General features: G+C 44.6%; 1 protein-coding gene across 2 annotated transcripts in view; it reads right to left on the bottom strand.

Moving 5' to 3' along the window:
- Nucleotides 1-20,436, bottom strand: part of wscd2 (WSC domain containing 2) — a 105,663-nt gene extending 85,227 nt beyond the window's left edge. The window contains exons 1-2 of one of the 2 annotated variants that reach the window (XM_046350880.1): nucleotides 19,919-20,436; nucleotides 19,545-19,561 (exon numbers count right to left, since the gene is read on the bottom strand). The gene's annotated coding sequence lies outside the window, so the exon portion shown is untranslated. The remainder of the gene's footprint in view (nucleotides 1-19,544; nucleotides 19,562-19,918) is intronic. The other variant, XM_046350879.1, reaches the window with a different exon arrangement.
- Between the last annotated feature and the right edge of the window lie 279 nt (nucleotides 20,437-20,715).

The following is a 20,715-nucleotide window of genomic DNA, read 5'->3' as shown; positions in this document are numbered from 1 at the left end:
TGACTGAGTGGGAGAAAGAGAGAGAGCGATGTTGGGGCATTTACAAGCAAACCAATGTGACGGTGCTCAATGCATGTCAAGTAATGGTAAGTTGAAAGAGCTTGTGCTGTACAGTACCTGTAGTTTTACCTGTACCTGTGGTTTTACCTGTACCTGTGGTTTTACCTGTATCTATGATTTTACCTGTACCTGTGGTTTTATTATCTCTTCATTTGGCTATATTGTCTCTTCTGGCATGTTCTTTTGAATGCAGATTTCAGATTTTAGAAATGACAGAGTGTACCTTTGGATGAAATTCAAATGTGAAAACCTGAAACCTGACTTCACCAGCAGCCAAGGATACCCTAAAGCCCAGATTCAGATAAAGAGCCAAGCAGCCAGCTCGCGTATGGGCTCACCTGACCACTGACTCCTGTTTATCTAAATATAGTAGTTGTTTATTTCTGGACAGAATTAGTCACCAAACCCCCATCCTGTCCTCTCCATTGACACACACACACACACACACACACACACACACACACACACACACACACACACACACACACACACACACACACACACACACACACACACACACACACACACACACACACACACACACACACACACACACACACTGTAGATAATGTCAAGAAGGTGGCATAAGCAGGTTTCAGATGGATGGCAGTTGAATCTGAATTGTGTAAAGCGTTAACCTGCTTCCCCTTGTGGAAAAAACACATGAATTTCACATGTGAACACATATGATCTTATGTGGAGTTAATGTGATAGCATGTCACAACATGTAAAGCAACATGTGATAACATGCCTCCAGTATTTATGCTGCAGTAGTTTATGTGTCGGAGGGCTAGGGTCAGTCTGTTATATCTGGAGTATTTCTCCTGTCTTATCTGGTGTCCTGTGTGAATTTAAGTATGCTCTCTCTAATTCTCTCTCTCTTTCGCTCTTTCTTTCTTTCTCTCTCTGAGGATCTGAGCCCTAGGACCATGCCTCAGGACTACCTGGCCTGATGACTCCTTGCTGTCCCCAGTCCACCTGGCCGTGCTGCTGCTCCAGTTTCAACTGTTCTGCCTGCGGCTATGGAACCCTGAGCTGTTCATCGGACGTGCTACCTGTCCCAGACCTGCTGTTTTCAACTCTCTAGAGACAACAGGAGCGGTAGAGATACTCTGAATGATCGGCTATGAAAAGCCAACTGACATTTACTCCTGAGGTCCCTCACCCCTGTTGTACCTTCGACAACCACTGTGATTATTATTATTTGACCCTGCTGGTCATCTATGAACATTTGAACATCTTGTCCATGTTCTGTTATAATCTCCACCCGGCAGAGCCAGAAGATGACTGGCCACCCCTCATAGCCTGGGTCCTCTCTAGGTTTCTTTCTATGTTCTGGCCTTTCTAAGGAGTTTTTCCTAGCCACCATGCTTCTACACCTGCATTGATGGCTGTTTGGGGTTTTTGGCTGGATTTCTGTACAGCACTTTGTGACATAAGCTGATGTAAGAAGGGCTTTATAAATAAATGTGATTGATTGATTGATAACATGAAACTAAACATGTGAAGTGTTCCATGTGGTTTTTCTGTAAGGGTCCCACTCCCACCCGTTCCTCACCCCCGTCCCTCACCCCCGTCCACCATCCCCCGTCCCTCACCCCCGTCCACCATCCCCCGTCCCTCACCCCGTCCACCATCCCCGTCCACCATCCACCGTCCATCACCCCGTCCACCATCCACCGTCCCTCACCCCCGTCCACCATCCACCGTCCCTCACCCCCCGTCCACCATCCCCGTCCCTCACCCCCGTCCACCATCCCCCGTCCACCATCCATCACCCCCGTCCACCATCCCCGTCCCTCACCCCCGTCCACCATCCCTCGTCCACCATCCATTTACATTTACATTTACATTTAAGTCATTTAGCAGACGCTCTTATCCAGAGCGACTTACAAATTGGTGCATTCACCTTATGACATCCAGTGGAACAGCCACTTTACAATAGTGCATCTACATATTTTAAGGGGGAGGGGGTGAGAAGGATTACTTTATCCTATCCTAGGTATTCCTTAAAGAGGTGGGGTTTCAGGTGTCTCCGGAAGGTGGTGATTGACTCCGCTGTCCTGGCGTCGTGAGGGAGTTTGTTCCACCATTGGGGAGCCAGAGCAGCGAACAGTTTTGACTGGGCTGAGCGGGAACTGTACTTCCTCAGTGGTAGGGAGGCGAGCAGGCCAGAGGTGGATGAACGCAGTGCCCTTATTTGGGTGTAGGGCCTGATCAGAGCCTGGAGGTACTGAGGTGCCGTTCCCCTCACAGCTCCGTAGGCAAGCACCATCCCCTGTCCACCATCCCCCGTCCACCATCCCCCGTCCCTCACCCCCGTCCCTCACCCCCGTCCACCATCCCCGTCCCTCACCCCCATCCACCATTCCCCACCCACCATCCCCGTCCACCATCCCCCGTCCCTCACCCCCGTCCCTCACCCCTGTCCACCATCCCCGTCCACCATCCCCCGTCCCTCACCCTCGTCCACCATCCCCCGTCCACCATCCCCCGTCCCCTTCCCCGTCCACCATCCCACGTCCACCATCCCCCGTCCCTCACCCCCGTCCCTCACCCCCGTCCACCATTCCCCACCCACCATCCCCCGTCCACCATCCCCCGTCTCTCACCCCGTCCATCCCCCCGTCCACCATCCCCGTCCACCATCCCCGTCCCTCACCCCCGTCCCTCACCCCCGTCCACCATCCCCCGTCCACCATCCCCCGTTCCTCACCCCCGTCCACCATCCCCCATCCCTCACCCCCATCCCTGACCCCCGTCCACCATCCGGCAAAGCCGTCTCCTCCTTTTAGCATCAACATCTCAGCTACAGGGAAGATAATGAGATTCCACATGAACAAAACAGCCTCTCTGAGCTGCCGCACCAGCATGATGATGGAATGATAATTCTTTACCTTTGCCTTATCAAGAGTAGGATGTCTAATGGCCTTAACCTTTAGGTGCTTCCTACTGAACATTAACGTCTATGTCTATTAATGTCTAATATCTCCCCTTTCAACATTCAATATGCAATACTCCTCCTCTTGGCTGTGTGACAATGTCTCAAGGCCAATTCAGATAGGATGACACATGATTAGGGGGGAACAGAAAGTTGTCTGTCTGCCAGTCTGACTCTAGACCAGGATGTGCTTATACCGTGAGGGGCTCAAGGAACAAACATTTTCTTGTTTTAACAGCCTGGGAGTCTAATGAAACTAAAAGGCACATTCAAATTGGCACATTTCACTATGCAGCAGAACATGGCTGCATATTATACTGTACTGTACATTAGACGTCGGACGATACCGATTATTGGAGGACCAAAAAAATCTGATACCGATTAATTGGACGATTTTTATATATATATATTTATTTGTAATAATGACAGTTACAACAATCCTGAATGAACAATGAACATTTATTTTAACTTAATATAATACATCAATAAAATCAATTTAGTCTCAAATAAATAATGAAACATGTTCAATTTGGTTTTAATAATGCAAAAACAAAGTGTTGGAGAAGAAAGTAATAGTGCAATATGTGTCATGTAAAAAAGCTAACGTTTAAGTTCCTTGCTCAGAACATGAGAACATATGAAAGCTGGTGGTTCCTTTTAACATGAGTCTTCAATATTCCCAGGTAAGAAGTTTTAGGTTGTAGTTATTATAGGACTATTACTCTCTATACCATTTGTATTTCATATACCTTTGACTATTGGATGTTCTAATAGGTACTTTAGTATTGCCAGCTTAATCTCTGGAGTTGATAGGCTTGAAGTCATAAACAGCTGCTGGCAAATGCAGTAAAGTACTGTTTGAATGAATGCTTACGAGCCTGCTGCTGCCTACCACCGCTCAGCCAGACTGCACTATCAAATCATAGACTTAATTATAATATAATAACACACAGAAATACGAGCCTTAGGTCATTAATATGATCAAATCCATATCATTTGGAAAACAAAACGTTTATTCATTCAGTGAAATACGGAACCGTTCCGTATCTTATCTAACGGGTGGCATCCGTAAGTGTAAATATTGCTGTTACATTGTACAACCTTCAATGTCATGTCATAATTACGTAAAATTCGGTCAAATTAGTTCGCAACGAGCCAGGCGGCCCAAACTGCTGCATATACCCTGACTCTGCGTGCAATGAACGCAAGAGAAGTGACACAATTTCCCTAGTTTAATATTGCCTGCTAACCTGAATTTCTTTTACATTTACATTTATATTTAAGTCATTTAGCAGACGCTCTTATCCAGAGCGACTTACAAATTGGTGCATTCACCTTATGACATCCAGTGGAACAGTCACTTTACAATAGTGCATCTAAATCTTAAAGGGGGGGGGGAATACTTATCCTATCCTAGGTATTCCATAAAGAGGTGGGGTTTCAGGTGTCTCCGGAAGGTGGTGATTGACTCCGCTGTCCTGGCGTCGTGAGGGAGTTTGTTCCACCATTGGGGGGCCAGAGCAGCGAACAGTTTTGACTGGGCTGAGCGGGAGCTGTACTTCCTCAGTGGTAGGGAGGCGAGCAGGCCAGAGGTGGATGAACGCAGTGCCCTTGTTTGGGTGTAGGGCCTGATCAGAGCCTGGACGTACTGAGGTGCCGTTCCCCTCACAGCTCCGTAGGCAAGCACCATGGTCTTGTAGCGGATGCGAGCTTCAACTGGAAGCCAGTGGAGAGAACGGAGGAGCGGGGTGACGTGAGATAACTTGGGAAGGTTGAACACCAGACGGGCTGCGGCGTTCTGGATGAGTTGAAGGGGTTTAATGGCACAGGCAGGGAGCCCAGCCAACAGCGAGTTGCAGTAATCCAGACGGGAGATGACAAGTGCCTGGATTAGGACCTGCGCCGCTTCCTGTGTGAGGCAGGGTCGTACTCTGCGGATGTTGTAGAGCATGAACCTACAGGAACGGGACACCGCCTTGATGTTGGTTGAGAACGACAGGGTGTTGTCCAGGATCACACCAAGGTTCTTAGCGCTCTGGGAGGAGGACACAATGGAGTTGTCAACCGTGATGGCGAGATCATGGAACGGGCAGTCCTTCCCCGGGAGGAAGAGCAGCTCCGTCTTGCCGAGGTTCAGCTTGAGGTGGTGATCCATCATCCACACTGATATGTCTGCCAGACATGCAGAGATGCGATTCGCCACCTGGTCATCAGAAGGGGGAAAGGAGAAGATTAGTTGTGTGTCGTCTGCATAGCAATGATAGGAGAGACCATGTGAGGTTATGACAGAGCCAAGTGACTTGGTGTATAGCGAGAATAGGAGAGGGCCTAGAACAGAGCCCTGGGGGACACCAGTGGTGAGAGCGCGTGGTGAGGAGACAGATTCTCGCCACGCCACCTGGTAGGAGCGACCTGTCAGGTAGGACGCAATCCAAGCGTGGGCCGCGCCGGAGATGCCCAACTCGGAGAGGGTGGAGAGGAGGATCTGATGGTTCACAGTATCGAAGGCAGCCGATAGATCTAGAAGGATGAGAGCAGAGGAGAGAGAGTTAGCTTTAGCAGTGCGGAGCGCCTCCGTGATACAGAGGAGAGCAGTCTCAGTTGAATGACTAGTCTTGAAACCTGACTGATTTGGATCAAGAAGGTCATTCAGAGAGAGATAGCGGGAGAGCTGGCCAAGGACGGCACGTTCAAGAGTTTTGGAGAGAAAAGAAAGAAGGGATACTGGTCTGTAATTGTTGACATCGGAGGGATCGAGTGTAGGTTTTTTCAGAAGGGGTGCAACTCTCGCTCTCTTGAAGACGGAAGGGACGTAGCCAGCGGTCAGTGATGAGTTGATGAGCGAGGTGAGGTAAGGGAGAAGGTCTCCCTTACCTAAAAATACATACTTCTGTGTATTGATTTTAAAAAAGGCATTGATGTTTATGGTTAGGTACATTCGTGCAAAGATTGTACTTTTTCGCAAATGCGCTTTTGTTAAATCATCCCCCATTTGGTGAAATTGGCTGTCTTTGTTAGGAAACACAGTTCGCAACGAGCCAGGCGGCCCAAACTGCTGCATATACCCTGACTCTGTTGCACAGAACGCAAGACAAGTGACACAATTTCCCTAGTTAAAATACATTAATGTTAGCAGGCAATATTAACTAAATATGCAGGTTTAAAAACAGATACTTGTGTATTGATTTTAAGAAATCAATACATACCTTGGCTCCTTGCTGCACTTGCATAACAGGTAGTCAGCCTGCCACGCAGTCTCCTCGTGGAGTGCAATGTAATCGGCTGTGATCGGTGTCCAAAAATGACGATTACGATTGTTATGAAAACTTGAAATCGTCCCTAATTAATCGGCCATTCCGATTAATTGGTCGACCTCTACTGTACATGTATCATTAGCAAGAGCAGAGATTTACTGAGCTACATTTCAGATTTCCAAATAGTCCTTCATTGTGGACTGCTTTTAAGGCATTATTTTCTATTCAGAAGGCATTTCTAGGTGCAGAAAGCTCAATGTCCTCACAATGTCCATGGACTCTACACTCTGTTTCTAGTTCTCCTCAGGAAAACCTGAACAGCCTGATAACTATTTTGAGCCATGGAGATTGAGCAGACTCCAGAGGCCTTGTCCTGAACCTTAGCACACCAAGAGAGAGTATGATGAGGATGGGAAGAGAAGCGTGTGAACCTGCTTCTCACCCTGATGAACACTGCTTTACCACTGCAGTGGATCGCCTCCGAAAGCCCGGGGCACTTCGTCTTTTCATCAGAGCTCTGCAACAGTGAGCAGTCATGTCAGGCAGTGGCCAGGACCCACAGGGCTGGATGTACTTGTTTTGGGGAAGAGAGAGGGTGATGGGGTGGTGTGGGGTAAGGTTGGGGTTGAGAGTTCCGTGAGCATGCCTCCTCTTGCGGAACGGCCAATGAACCATGGGCCTACTCATCACGCCAATCTGCCTGAAAAGGCTGAGTAGCACCGGCAGCCAGATATCATCACAGCCACATTAATTAAAGAGGGGCCATCGTTAGAGGGAGTCCCAGTTGCTCATGCTGTTTCTATTTCTGGAAGACTGATGTTGTTGTTATTGTTGATGCTCTTTTTGCCTCTTCACTCAGACAGGAAGGAAGAAGCTAATGAAGGTGTGTAGCCCTAAAGGGTTGATGGATAATGAATAGGAGCATGGTGAAATCTACTGTAACCTCAATCTCCTATCCAATAGTGGAGGTTAAGATTTTTTTTTAAGTGCATTCCTGTTGCACATCAGTAATTAGTGATTCTAGATTCATAGTAAACTGATTAAACAAAAGGAAAAGGTGCAACTCTGTTAAGAATCAGTATCATTGCTTTTCAGGTCACAATGCACTGCCTTTTGTGTCCATGCAATCAGAATATCACATGACATGAGATTGAGGAAAAGGAAATCAAGGAACTGCAGCTTTTGTATTTTATGGGGAGGTATACATGTGTTGTGTGTCCAGTGGAGAGTGGTGTGATATGAGTGTGTGCTGCTGCCGCAGAAGGGAGAATACGTGCAGCTGGGCTGCAGACAGTATGACAGCTGCCGAGACGTGCTCTGGGCTCACAGGACTGAGGAAGCCTCTGTACTGCAGCCTCTCAATCACAGGATGAATAAAATATGAAGTGCACAAAGCACTCAAGTCCCAGCTGAAATGGAGAGAGGGAGAGATTCTCTCTCATTCTCTCTCTCCTTCTCAGGGGAAGTGGCCATGCAGAGTTGTAGTAGAGACTTGGAGGAAAAGATAATAAAACTGATGAAGAGGAAGAGAGAAAAGAGGGGGATAGAGGAAGGCAAGGAGGAAATTGTATGAGCCATGAAGGTTGCTAAGGGAAAATAGTAGTAATAAATCCTCATTCAAACATTGCTTTAAATATGGGTACAATGAGAGGAGAGTAGTGTATTCAGGGGCAAGCACAGAATAATAGTATAACACCCACTTAGGATTTGAAGCATCATTCATCTACAGAAGTTACACAGCCTTTTCCCAGCCTAGGTACAATCATACCAGCAACACTTGAGGTTAAGTTCTCCATGAATAAGGCATAGCTACATACTGTAGTAGCAGCAATATATCATTCCCAACCCTGGCCTCAATCTAACCTTTCAGCAAGACCTTGTTTACGTCCATGTGGCTGCATGGGGAAATGTTTCCACCGGGGAGTCAGTGAGGGACTGAGTGAGCTGAGTCATCCTCAAGCACATCTATAAGAGACCTGGTACTGACACATGCTGTCAACACAGAGTAGACACAGGAGATAATGGGAGCTGACATGGCATGGGCCCTGCCACGTGGATGACCAGGCACTGTGTAATAACATGACACCACACATCTCACCAGACCTATGTGACTTCACTGACAGATGGAGAATGAATGAGCGTTCTTACTGCTTATCACCAGACTAGAAACAATGCCAGGCTAATACTTAAAAGGTCCAATGCAGATGTTTTTATCTCAATATCAAATCATTTCTGGGTAACAATTAAGTACCTTACTGTGATTGTTTTAATAAACATTTTTTTTTAAAAAGCTTCTTAGCAAAGAGCAATTTATCAAGCAAGAATTTAGCTAAGACTGTCTGAGAGAGGTCCTAGTGGTCGGGGAAAACCTACAACTAGCTGTTACTGGCAGAGAGGTTTGGCTCTCTTTCTTATTGGTCTATTAACTCATTTACCATCTGGTGATGTCACCAGGCAAACGAAAACTCCATCCCACCAAAACAGACTGACATTTCAGGCAGCCCTTTCAAACAGCTCGTACAATAAAACAGCATTATCATAATTTCACAGTATTATTCCAATCTCCTAGTGTGGAACTATATATTAAAGACAGGAAATCATGTTTTTGACTGTACTGGGTCTTTAAGACATCCTATTTGATGCTTGTAGTGCAGGAGCCAACTCTTTGAATTAAAACATTGTAGAACGGTAACAATTGCAGGTCTTATAGTAAAAAGACAGAGCTTGGCTACTGCATTACATTACATTACAAAATCCTAGTCATGAAGAGCAGAAAACATATTGTAAGAACATTTAAGGTTCATCCTTCATGTAATTGTTCCCAACGGTGCATAACCAACTGTGGGCCCCTCATTAGTACTCGTTTAACCACTTATTCCATGATAATAGTTTTTTTCCTTGTGTTATTACTTTTCTACTATTTATCTTTTTTCTCTCTCTACACTGTTGGGAAGGGCCTGTAAGTAAGCATTTCATTGTTAGTCACCTGTTGTTTACGAAATGTGAAAAATAAAATTTGATTTGATTTGAATCACACAGCAGTAACATGCCTATTGTATGTAGGGATTTCTAGCAGGAACAGTGGGATGCACCCTGTGATTCCATGAGGAACTTCACTTCACAGCATTCTGACAAATCTGCATGGCAGGTGTGACAGCCCAATTAGGGTCCATCAAGAAGAGGGGAGAGGAGAGGAGATCTGATAGGCTACTGCCTCTCCCTGTAGACAGACAGACAGACCCACAGGGGATCTCTCTTCTCATATCCTTTATCAGACCAACAACTGGTGCTGCATTGGAGGGAGGAAGGAGCAATAAGATGAAATATCTCTTCCCTTTCCTCTTTTAAGTGAAGCCTGTCTGATTCTTCACAGAGCATTCTGAATATGGGTTTGGATCCCCTGTCAGTCCAGTTCCTATTTCCTACTGTCCCATGCAGTGCAGATTCACCATACATAACTAGGCCTTAAATTGGTCAACTAGATTATTGTGCAAGAAGATTGTTGTGAAGATTAGGTATGTGTAACTACAGACCATACTATAGTTGCATTCTTCTACCAGCAAGAGGAAAATCTGGGTAATATCTGCAACTTGTTAACCAAACAGAGCCTGAATTCATCAGTCAGAAACTGTAGCTCAAAACAAAAAGATAAATTATGAAATAAATGCTGTGTTTATCTTTCTTCCCACATGTTCCAACGCTCATCACCCTAAAGAGGCATTAATTACTTTAATATGGGAATTAATTTGCAGAATGGAATATAATAGCGTGGAAATCTCCAGGCTTTGGAAGTTGTGTGTTAAATATCAATGGGGCTTTAGTTTAAGGCTCAGGATTAACCCAAGATAAATGACTCTCTGAGTTACATACTGGCGCCAGTAACTACATCTCTCTGCTTTAAGACGTGCTGAAAGTGGAACCAGAGAACTAAAAGGCTGTGTTTTAGGAGGATGGGTGTTGGCAGGTAGTGCCCTCTTGGTAAACCAGGAAGAGAAAACATGATCCAGTAGTTTGATGCATACAAAGGGTTGTTTGTGTATCAGCAACCAAGTTCAAGAATGAACAAGAGGGTCTGTTATTGTAGGTCAGCAATTACAGTTGGCTGATACTCTAATCCCTATGACTGGCCGTATCTCAAGGTCAGCCATTGACTACATAATGGACTATTCTTTCTCTCTTTTTCCCCTCACTCTCTAATTCTCTAGTGTCCACACTCTTTCTCTCCGTCACACACATACACACACACCCCCACACCCACACCCACCCACACCCACACACAAGGGGAGAGTAGAGTAGTGTTAGAGTTAGAGTTATTATTGATGAGGGAATCACGTGATTAGGCCTTGGGAAGGTTCTTCTACAGTGGCCAACAATCAGACCTAATCAGCCACTTTGGGTTAATAAGCATGTGTGTGTCAGGGAAGAGCTTAATAGCATATGTGTTATCTCCATTCAACTCTGCCAACTGAGAAGACCTGGTATCAACCTTTCAAAACCAGTTGATTGATAGATGATGTGAATGCTGGGTATGATGAGCATACAGGTACTGGCCTGTTCTGATGACTTCCTCTGCAATACAATAAATAAATGACTGACAAAGCCAACTGAATACATTTAAATCATCAAAACACAACATCAATTCAAGTTCAAGGATACAATAAGGACCGAGGGTATGACGGTATGAGCCCGCTGTTGATAACCACACTACAGTATATAAACAAGCCACCTCTAAACACAACCGGCATTATAGAGTGGATTCACACACTGACTAGCAGTGTTACAGTAATGACCTTGGCTAATGACGGGACTGATGACAAGTCATCTCCTTGTTTCTGTGACGGTGCTGATAGTGGCCTGCCCTTTCTATGGCGTCCCGCAGTCATCCATCACCATTGGGACGCCTTTAACACAGCTGATCCATCATCCTTCCTCCTCGGTGGGCAGACCCCACAGCTAATGGCCAGGCAAACGCCGTTAGAGATTGTGGTTGCCGAATTTTCCATAACAACATGTTAACAGTGACAGACTCTACAGCGTGCAGGGAAACACACTGGTGATTCACTGAACCCCCCAGCCACCCACACACACCAGTACCAGCCCACCACCTCCTAAAACTGTACACAGGGTGCCTTGCTCTATGTGCTGTCTGCTGGAGGAGGCCCATCGGAGGAGTATTACTCTAAGTGGACAGGCCTGGGTTCACATCCTTCCGAGAGGAACATCTGTCCACAGGCTGGCTCTTAAAACTCCTCAAGAATAACAACATCAGCATAAACAAAACATGAAAGTGTTCGATGAGGATGAAGTGAATGGAATGCATAACAGCGACATACACACAAACACATGTAACTATATAAGCACGCACACACACCCACACTCGTGCACACACACACAATGTCAATGTTATACCGAATTAGGACATCATCTTGCTACTTAAGTCTCATATTTGAGGGCTTTCCCATAGTCTGGCCTTTCTCCACACAATGTTAATTTGCCATTTTCAGGCAGTTATTACTTGAGTATTATTTACTGAAAAATCACACTGTTACAGATTATCCCGGTCTGAGCAAAAAATCTGTCTGAGATATGAATACGGCAAAGCCAACCCTCCTTGGGCCTTCCCAGGAACTGATCAAAGAGTCTTGCAGATAATCCCCACTCCAAAATCATCTTGTCCTTTAAGGAAAAATTAGCAGAAAAATAAAGCATTTTCCTCTGTGCCACAAAGGAGAACATGAAACATATAGTCATACTTACTTATACTAGAAACAATCACAGAGCTGTAATTGTACGTATACAGTGCCTTGCGAAAGTATTCGGCCCCCTTGAACTTTGCGACCTTTTGACACATTTCAGGCTTCAAACATAAAGATATAAAACTGTATTTTTTTGTGAAGAATCAACAACAAGTGGGACACAATCATGAAGTGGAACGACATTTATTGGATATTTCAAACTTTTTTAACAAATCAAAAACTGAAAAATTGGGCGTGCAAAATTATTCAGCTCCTTTACTTTCAGTGCAGCAAACTCTCTCCAGAAGTTCAGTGAGGATCTCTGAATGATCCAATGTTTACCTAAATGACTAATGATGATAAATACAATCCACCTGTGTGTAATCGAGTCTCCGTATAAATGCACCTGCACTGTGATAGTCTCAGAGGTCCGTTAAAAGCGCAGAGAGCATCATGAAGAACAAGGAACACACCAGGCAGGTCCGAGATACTGTTGTGAAGAAGTTTAAAGCCGGATTTGGATACAAAAAGATTTCCCAAGCATTAAACATCCCAAAGGAGCACTGTGCAAGCGATAATATTGAAATGGAAGGAGTATCAGACCACTGCAAATCTACCAAGATCTGGCCGTCCCTCTAAACTTTCAGCTCTTACAAGGAGAAGACTGATCAGAGATGCAGCCAAGAGGCCCATGATCACTCTGAATGAACTGCAGAGATCTACAGCTGAGGTGGGAGACTCTGTCCATAGGACAACAATCAGTCGTATATTGCACAAATCTGGCCTTTATGGAATAGTGGCAAGAAGAAAGCCATTTCTTAAAGATATCCATAAAAAGTGTTGTTTAAAGTTTGCCACAAGCCACCTGGGAGACACACCAAACATGTGGAAGAAGGTGCTCTGGTCTGATGAAACTAAAATTGAACTTTTTGGCAACAATGCAAAACGTTATGTTTGGCGTAAAAGCAATACAGCTCATCACCCTGAACACACCATCCCCACTGTCAAACATGGTGGTGGCAGCATCTTCAGCAGGGACAGGGAAGATGGTTAAAATTGATGGGAAGATGGATGGAGCCAAATACAGGACCATTCTGGAAGAAAACCTGATGGAGTCTGCAAAAGACCTGAGACTGGGACGGAGATTTGTCTTCCAACAAGACAATGATCCAAAACATAAAGCAAAATCTGCAATGGAATGGTTCAAAAATAAACATATCCAGGTGTTAGAATGGCCAAGTCAAAGTCCAGACCTGAATCCAATCGAGAATCTGTGGAAAGAACTGAAAACTGCTGTTCACAAATGCTCTCCATCCAACCTCACTGAGCTCGATCTGTTTTGCAAGGAGGAATGGGAAAACATTTCAGTCTTTCGATGTGCAAATCTGATAGAGACATACCCCAAGCGACTTACAGCTGTAATCGCAGCAAACTTAAGGGGGCTGAATAATTTTGCACGCCCAATTTTTCAGTTTTTGATTTGTTAAAAAAGTTTGAAATATACAATAAATGTCGTTCCACTTCATGATTGTGTCCCACTTGTTGTTGATTCTTCACAAAAAATACAGTTTTATATCTTTATATTTGAAGCCTGAAATGTGGCAAAAGGTCGCAAAGTTCAAGGGGCCGAATACTTTCGCAAGGCACTGTATGTTTCTGTCATTTCCCTCAGAAAAACATATGACTGAGCCATCACTATATACATATAAGTCCTGTGTCTCACTGTTTATAGAGGTCATAGATGAGACAATGCCTAACTAACCTGTCTGAATTTGGAGGCTTTATACTGTTTGCATTGGGATGATGATGGGCGTGTATTATTCACTGTTCTTTAATTCAACCCCTGATTCAACTCCTTCTAACTGACAGGTCAGAAATCTGCTGTTCTGTCTGTCTATGATTATTCCTGGTCTGAAACATTCAGCCTTCTTCTGCTCTAAAACAGCATTTGACAATGAGTACAGAAAACCATCAACTCCCTCTGTCTAATGTACCATTTCACTGAGACACTGCACTGACGAAGCCCAGGGAACAGTGAGGAGCCATTGTCCACATGCCAGAGCTTAAGCACTCAACACTGATTCTCCGTTTTTTATAGCCAGGCTATTTCTGTATACACTCTAATGAGAATCTTGGCATCCATTCATGACGATGAAATATCGATAGAGAGCACATCATCAAACATACATACAGTAAAGTACAGTGCCTCCCCATAAAGCAGTAGGGTTCAGAGGGTTTCAATGCTATGACAAGCTCAGACATGGATGTTCTCCTTCAAGTCGGGTCCCCTGGTTATCTTCACAGACCAGAGCCACTGGTTCCGATCCATGAGGAGTCGCTGAGAGGTCAACAAGAGGATAAAGAGATAAGGAAGCAACATAAATGCTGAAGAAATTCAAAGCCTTCATCACAGTGAGTCTGGACACTGTGCTGCTCTGGTCATGGCTCTGCAGAGGGCTGCATATCTGAGAGGCTTTAAAGTGCTCCATTGGGCTGGGTGCTAAGCCTGCTAGCAATAAACCCCTCTGAAATATTACAGGTAACTGTCGAAATAAAGGAAACACTGACATAAAGTATCTTAATAGGGCTTTGGGACACCACGAGCCACCAGAACAGCTTCAATGCACCTTGGCATAGATTCTAAAAGTGTCTGGAACTCTATTGGAGGAATGCGACACCGTTCTTCCATGAGAAAATTCCATAATTTGGTGTTAAGTTGTTGGTGGTGGAAAACACTGTCTCAGGCGCCGCTCCAGAATTTCCCAAAAGTGTTCAATTGGGTTGAGATCTGGTGACTGAGACACACCCTTTAAGCACACTATGATTCTTTGAGAGCCCTCTTTCAAAGTCACTGGGATCTCTTATTCTAGCCATGATAGCCAAAACAATGGGAAACTGGGAGTTTTTATATATATAACCCAAAGCATGATGCGTAATTAACTCAGGGACTACACCTGTGTGGAATTTACTAAAGTATTTCCTTTTTTTGGGCAGTTACCTTTATTTACGTACTGTATTTTGAAAAAGTGTTCTTTGAAAGATTCTTGTAAGGTTGAGAGGAATGAGCACCCACAACGAACGTGTCAGCTGCCCTGGTGTATAATTGGAATGAATGAATTCTCAGTATTCTCCTGAGAATTCAATCGTTTTGATAAGAACAAATGGGTATTACTACAAAATACTCTACCATGCATCAGTTTTCCCCATGGTTAGTTAACATTCCAATAACAGTCATTGAGAGCACCTGGCTGCCTCTTGTTCCAAGCTAACTGTGAGGGGGCTAGAGGAACATTATTTAGATATCCTGTTGCTGCTTGGCACAGCCTCACTCAGAATTGAATCCCCCTTGAGCGTTCATGTCACTAGCCTAGTCTGTCAGCTATAGTAAAGGTAATGATGTTTTTTTTAATGTACGTAAAGTGTGAAGTATTTTGTTTGTAATGTATTTTTGGTTATAAGACTAGCTGTTGTCGTTGGCGTCGACTAATGGGGATGCTAATAAATCAAATCAAAATGTAATTTCTAAAAATGTGTGATTTATAATTAATCCATCTGATTTAAAAGTAGAAGGTGTTGACACTTATATAATACACTGCTCAAAAAAATAAAGGGAACACTTAAACAACACAATGTAACTCCAAGTCAATCACACTTCTGTGAAATCAAACTGTCCACTTAGGAAGCAACACTGATTGACAATAAATTTCACATGCTGTTGTGCAAATGGAATAGACAACAGGTGGAAATTATAGGCATTTAGCAAGACAGGAGTGGTTCTGCAGGTGGGGACCACAGACCACTTCTCAGTTCCTATGTTTCCTGGCTGATGTTTTGGTCACTTTTGGTCACAAGTGGCTCAGTTAGTGCAGCTCATCCAGGATGGCACATCAATGCGAGCTGTGGCAAGAAGATTTGCTGTGTCTGTCAGCGTAGTCCCGAGCATGACGGCACTACCAGGAGACAGCTCAGTACATCAGGACACGTGGAGGAGGCCGTAGGAGGGCAACAACCCAGCAGCAGGACCGCTACCTCCGCCTTTGTGCAAGGAGGAGCAGGAGGAGCACTGCCAGAGCCCTGCAAAATGACCTCCAGCAGGCCACAAATGTGCATGTGTCTGCTCAAACAGTCAGAAACAGACTCCATGAGGGTGGTATGAGGGCCCGACGTCCACAGGTGGGGGTTGTGCTTACAGCCCAACACCGTGCAGGACGTTTGGCATTTGCCAGAGAACACCAAGATTGGCAAATTCGCCACTGGCGCCCTGTGCTCTTCACAGATGAAAGCAGGTTCACACAGAGCACGTGACAGTCTGGAGACGCTGTGGAGAACGTTCTGCTGCCTGCAACATCCTCCAGCATCACCGGTTTGGTGGTGGGTCAGTCATGGTGTGGGGTGGCATTTCTTTGGGGGGCCGCACAGCCCTCCATGTGCTCGCCAGAGGTAGCCTGACTGCCATTAGGTACCGAGATGAGATCCTCAGACCCATTGTGAGACCATATGCTGGTGCGGTTGGCCCTGGGTTCCTCCTAATGCAAGACAATGCTAGACCTCATGTGGCTGGAGTGTGTCAGCAGATCCTGCAAGAGGGAGGCATTGATGCTATGGACTGGCCCCAGACCTGAATCCAATTGAGCACATCTGGGACATCATGTCTCGCTCCATCCACCAACGCCACGTTGCACAACAGACTGTCCAGGAGTTGGCGGATGCTTTAGTCATGGTCTGGGAGGAGATCCCTCAGGAGACCATCCGCCACCTCATCAGGAGCATGCCCAGGCGTTGTAGGGAGGTCATACAGGCACGCGGAGGCCACACACACTACTGAGCCTCATTTGGACTTGTTTTAAGGACATTACATCAAAGTTGGATCAGCCTGTTGTGTGGTTTTCCACTTTAATTTTGAGTGTGACACATTTTTGTGTGATTTTGTTGTCAGCACATTCAACTATGTAAAGAAAAAAGTATTTAATAAGAATATTGCATTCATTCAGATCTAGGATGTGTTATTTTAGTTTTCCCATAATTTTTTTGAGCAGTGTATATACGACCTGCCATTAATAGTGGGTACTGGGTTGTATACCCTTTCATCCCGAGAGCGTGATGACAACGGGTATTTCCATGGAAAAGGACCAATGAGGAACAAATGTCAATGAAAGCTAAGACTCTATATTTTTGGGAAATGAAGGCATAGATTTGTCTGGTGATCTCTCTCTCTCTCTCTCTCTCTCTCTCTCTCTCTCTCTCTCTCTCTCTCTCTCTCTCTCTCTCTCTCTCTCTCTCTCTCTCTCTCTCTCTCTCTCTCTCTCTCTCTCTCTCTCTCTCTCTCTCTCTCTCTCTCTCTCTCTCTCTCTCTCTCTCTCTCTCTCTCTCTCTCTCTCTCTCTCTCTCTCTCTCTCTCTCTCTCTCACTCACTCTCTCACTCTCTCACTCTCTCACCCTCCAGTTAATGTCACCTCTCCCAGCTCTTACTGACACCTACCCATGAGCCCCTCTCTTTCCATTGACTGTAACCAGCATCCTCACCCACTGAGCACCGACCAACACCGGACGTCCATAGACGTTGAAAAGTCGTTGAAATTTGGTCAGTCCACTCTGGCCTTCATGTTTACGTCCACAGATGGACTGGAATGGACCAAATCTGAACCTATCATAGACATATGTTTCGCAAGTTTAGATAGTACAGTACAATACAGTACATTGAGTAGAGTACAGTACAATGCAGGAGAGTAAAGAAAAGTATAGTATAGTACAGTACAGTATGTTGTACTGTATACTGTACTGAACTATACTCTAGTTTACTGTACTGTACTGCACTGTACTAAACTCTACTCTGCATTGCTGTGCTGTATTCTACTGTGCTGTGCTTTATTCTACTGTGCCCTGCAATTCTCAGCTGTGATGTCCAAACTTGTGAAACAGAGAATGACATTCATATCCATAATTATGCATTTCTGTGTTGTACAGATCAGGGACCCATAATGTAATTTCGTTACCGGGTGTAAATTCACCCCACTTACTGTAGTTCAATAAACAAACTCAAGGTGCCATGTCATAGCTGACACCCCTATCTTTCTGCAGAATTTTTGGAAAACGTGTTTACATAAAACCCCGAGGGGGATTTTACTGTAATTACATTAGCAAAGTAATGTATCCTTGTGCATAGAGTATCCTTGTGCATAGAGTATCCTTGTGCATAGAGTATCCTTGTGCATAGAGTATCCTTGTGCAGTAGCCTATTTGCCCATAGGCTACTGTACAATGGCAACAGTCCTAGCATTAATAACTGGGCATTTCAAGGCCTTGTTGTCATTTTACAGACTTAAGATATTGCTATTCTGTTATTCTGACCCAAGAAAGCTATTAAATGTGGGAATGTTTGCTTACCTCCAGTCCTTACTGAATAAATATGCTTCTGGAGAGCACCTGCTGACAGATGATGATGCTTCATGATAAATACCACTGAATATCACTTCAGTCAATTGCCCCATTACTGAGCTGCCACAAAGGAGAATAAATCTCCTAACATATATCTAAGCATGCCATTAGCTCTAGTAACAGAACAACAGAGGGTGAAGGAAGTGAAAGAAGAAAGTCAGGAAGGCAGAGAGACAGGCAGGTCTCCTCTGCTCTCTGAGGTGGATCTGCAAATCATTATGCTAGTTAAACATTAGCATGAGGGCTCTAAAGAAAGTCCAGCTACTTCACACTTTGGGTCAAGTGAGAGTGGCGATGTGTTGATTCAGGGCCACATGATTTATTTACATAAAGCCAGCCCTCCAGAACAGGCAGGGGAATAATTACATGCAGCCTAGCTGAGCCACTGACTCGGCATGATGGCACACGCTGGGATGAGTTGGCTACTGGTGGAGACTAGGGCGCTCTCACATTTCCATTTGCACTTAACTAATCCAAATAAACCCTGCATGTATCACAAGGTGTTGTTGTGAGATCCACACTGTGTTCAGTGCTGGCAGTCATAAATTAAACAAATTGATCTTATTTGAGGTTGAGGTGAATCAGATAGATATAGATAGCATCACATACCAGTCCAAAATCAAATAACTTGCTAATGGGACTATTGTTTTACCCTCTTTCTGGGACTATTGTTTTGACCTCTTTCTTTGTAATATATGTAGAACATATGCAAGAAAATGAATTAAATAAAACTATTCTTGCGTTTAGAGTCTGTTAGAATAAATAAAGCAGGCATCCTGGTCCGGTAATGGTAGGCCCATCTGTTATGTTTTCCATGTCAGCTCAGTGATAATGACTCTTTCCACCATTAACTATCAGTGATCATTTGGTTTTTTGATTTTTATTTAGTTTCCCATCAGCTGACGCCAATGGCGACAGCTCGTTATACTGGTGTGTGTGTGTGCGTGTGCGTGTGTGTGTGTGTGTGCACGCATCTATCAGTTACACATACATGTAAGTACATATAGTAAACACAACAAGTAGGTCTCTCACCACAACCTTCAGCAGGCTGCAAAAATAATGGTCTACTTTTAATAAGCTATAGACTGTAGGCTACATTCTGACGTTTGTATTACTTACATTTATGTCAGAGCCCACTGCAGCATACATAAAGATCCAAGGGGAGAGAAGAGGACCAATGATGAGTAGTGAACAAGTTGTATCACTGCATGCATGGGGATTGCTGAAATTACACTACACTGTCTGAAAGTCAACAATTGTGATGGGGGCACATTTCTCAGATATTATACTGTAGAAACCAGCTGATAGAACCAGATTTGATACATTAGAAATCTGCTGATAGACGTTATAGAGTACAATACATTTACATGTAAATGTTCATCTGCTTATAGAAAACGCCCATAATAGCCTACAATTTCATATCTGGCAAAAAATAATAATTGTTTGACAACTTTCATTTAAATAAATAAAATGTGATAAGGTGCATAACCTACCTCAAATAGGAGTCATAAGAGAGTAATCCAAGGGAGAGTCGAATACAATCCGTTACCGCATATACGGAAATATTTGTCTGAACCTAATGGAAAGACGCAACTCTGAAATAAGAATCGGTCTGATACAGCTCTCATTCACAATCTTGGCTCCTCACAAAATGAAGAGTATAGATCCAGTGGTAGTCTAAATGTTGCGATAGGGTTTCTAATTTATGTATTCACCATAACGTCCGTGCGTCTGTCCTCTGTCACTGCGATTCTCAATCCCGTTACAAACCAATCTCTGTCTAGTTCAATACAGCATTCTGTGGATGCTGCCACAAGCTTATTTACAAGGACAGAATAAGGCAGAATAGCATATGGTCCTTGAAGCAAACTCAATTATGTTGATGACGGTACGCAGGAGACGATCATTTCCGTACCCCGTAATCTGCTGTTAGGTCAAAGTCGGTATGATGCAGCCAGCGTGTCACGGTGAGGCGACTTGTCTCTCTGTGTCCAGAGTGCCTGTCAAACAGCCCTGCGGGTTGTGCACACCACAGCCGTAACTGCGCTCTGCGCTCCACACAGGCCGACAGCACTGCCTACTGTATTTAAAGAGACACAGCATACAATACGCGCCACCAAGGGCGCAGTGACTGTGGATTTCCATATATGAAACATTATAAACCATATAGGCCACCCTGCACGCCAAACGAATCATGGTACATTTATCCTACAGTTTGAGGTATTTATGTACGTTCGTGTCTTTAATTAATTATATGGGGCAGGGGCAGGGGCAGGTCTGAGCATGGTCA

The sequence above is a fragment of the Oncorhynchus gorbuscha genome, linkage group LG05 (assembly GCF_021184085.1).
Source record: "Oncorhynchus gorbuscha isolate QuinsamMale2020 ecotype Even-year linkage group LG05, OgorEven_v1.0, whole genome shotgun sequence".
NCBI classification, from domain to species: Eukaryota; Metazoa; Chordata; class Actinopteri; order Salmoniformes; family Salmonidae; genus Oncorhynchus; species Oncorhynchus gorbuscha.
This window is presented reverse-complemented; position numbering and strand designations above follow the sequence as displayed.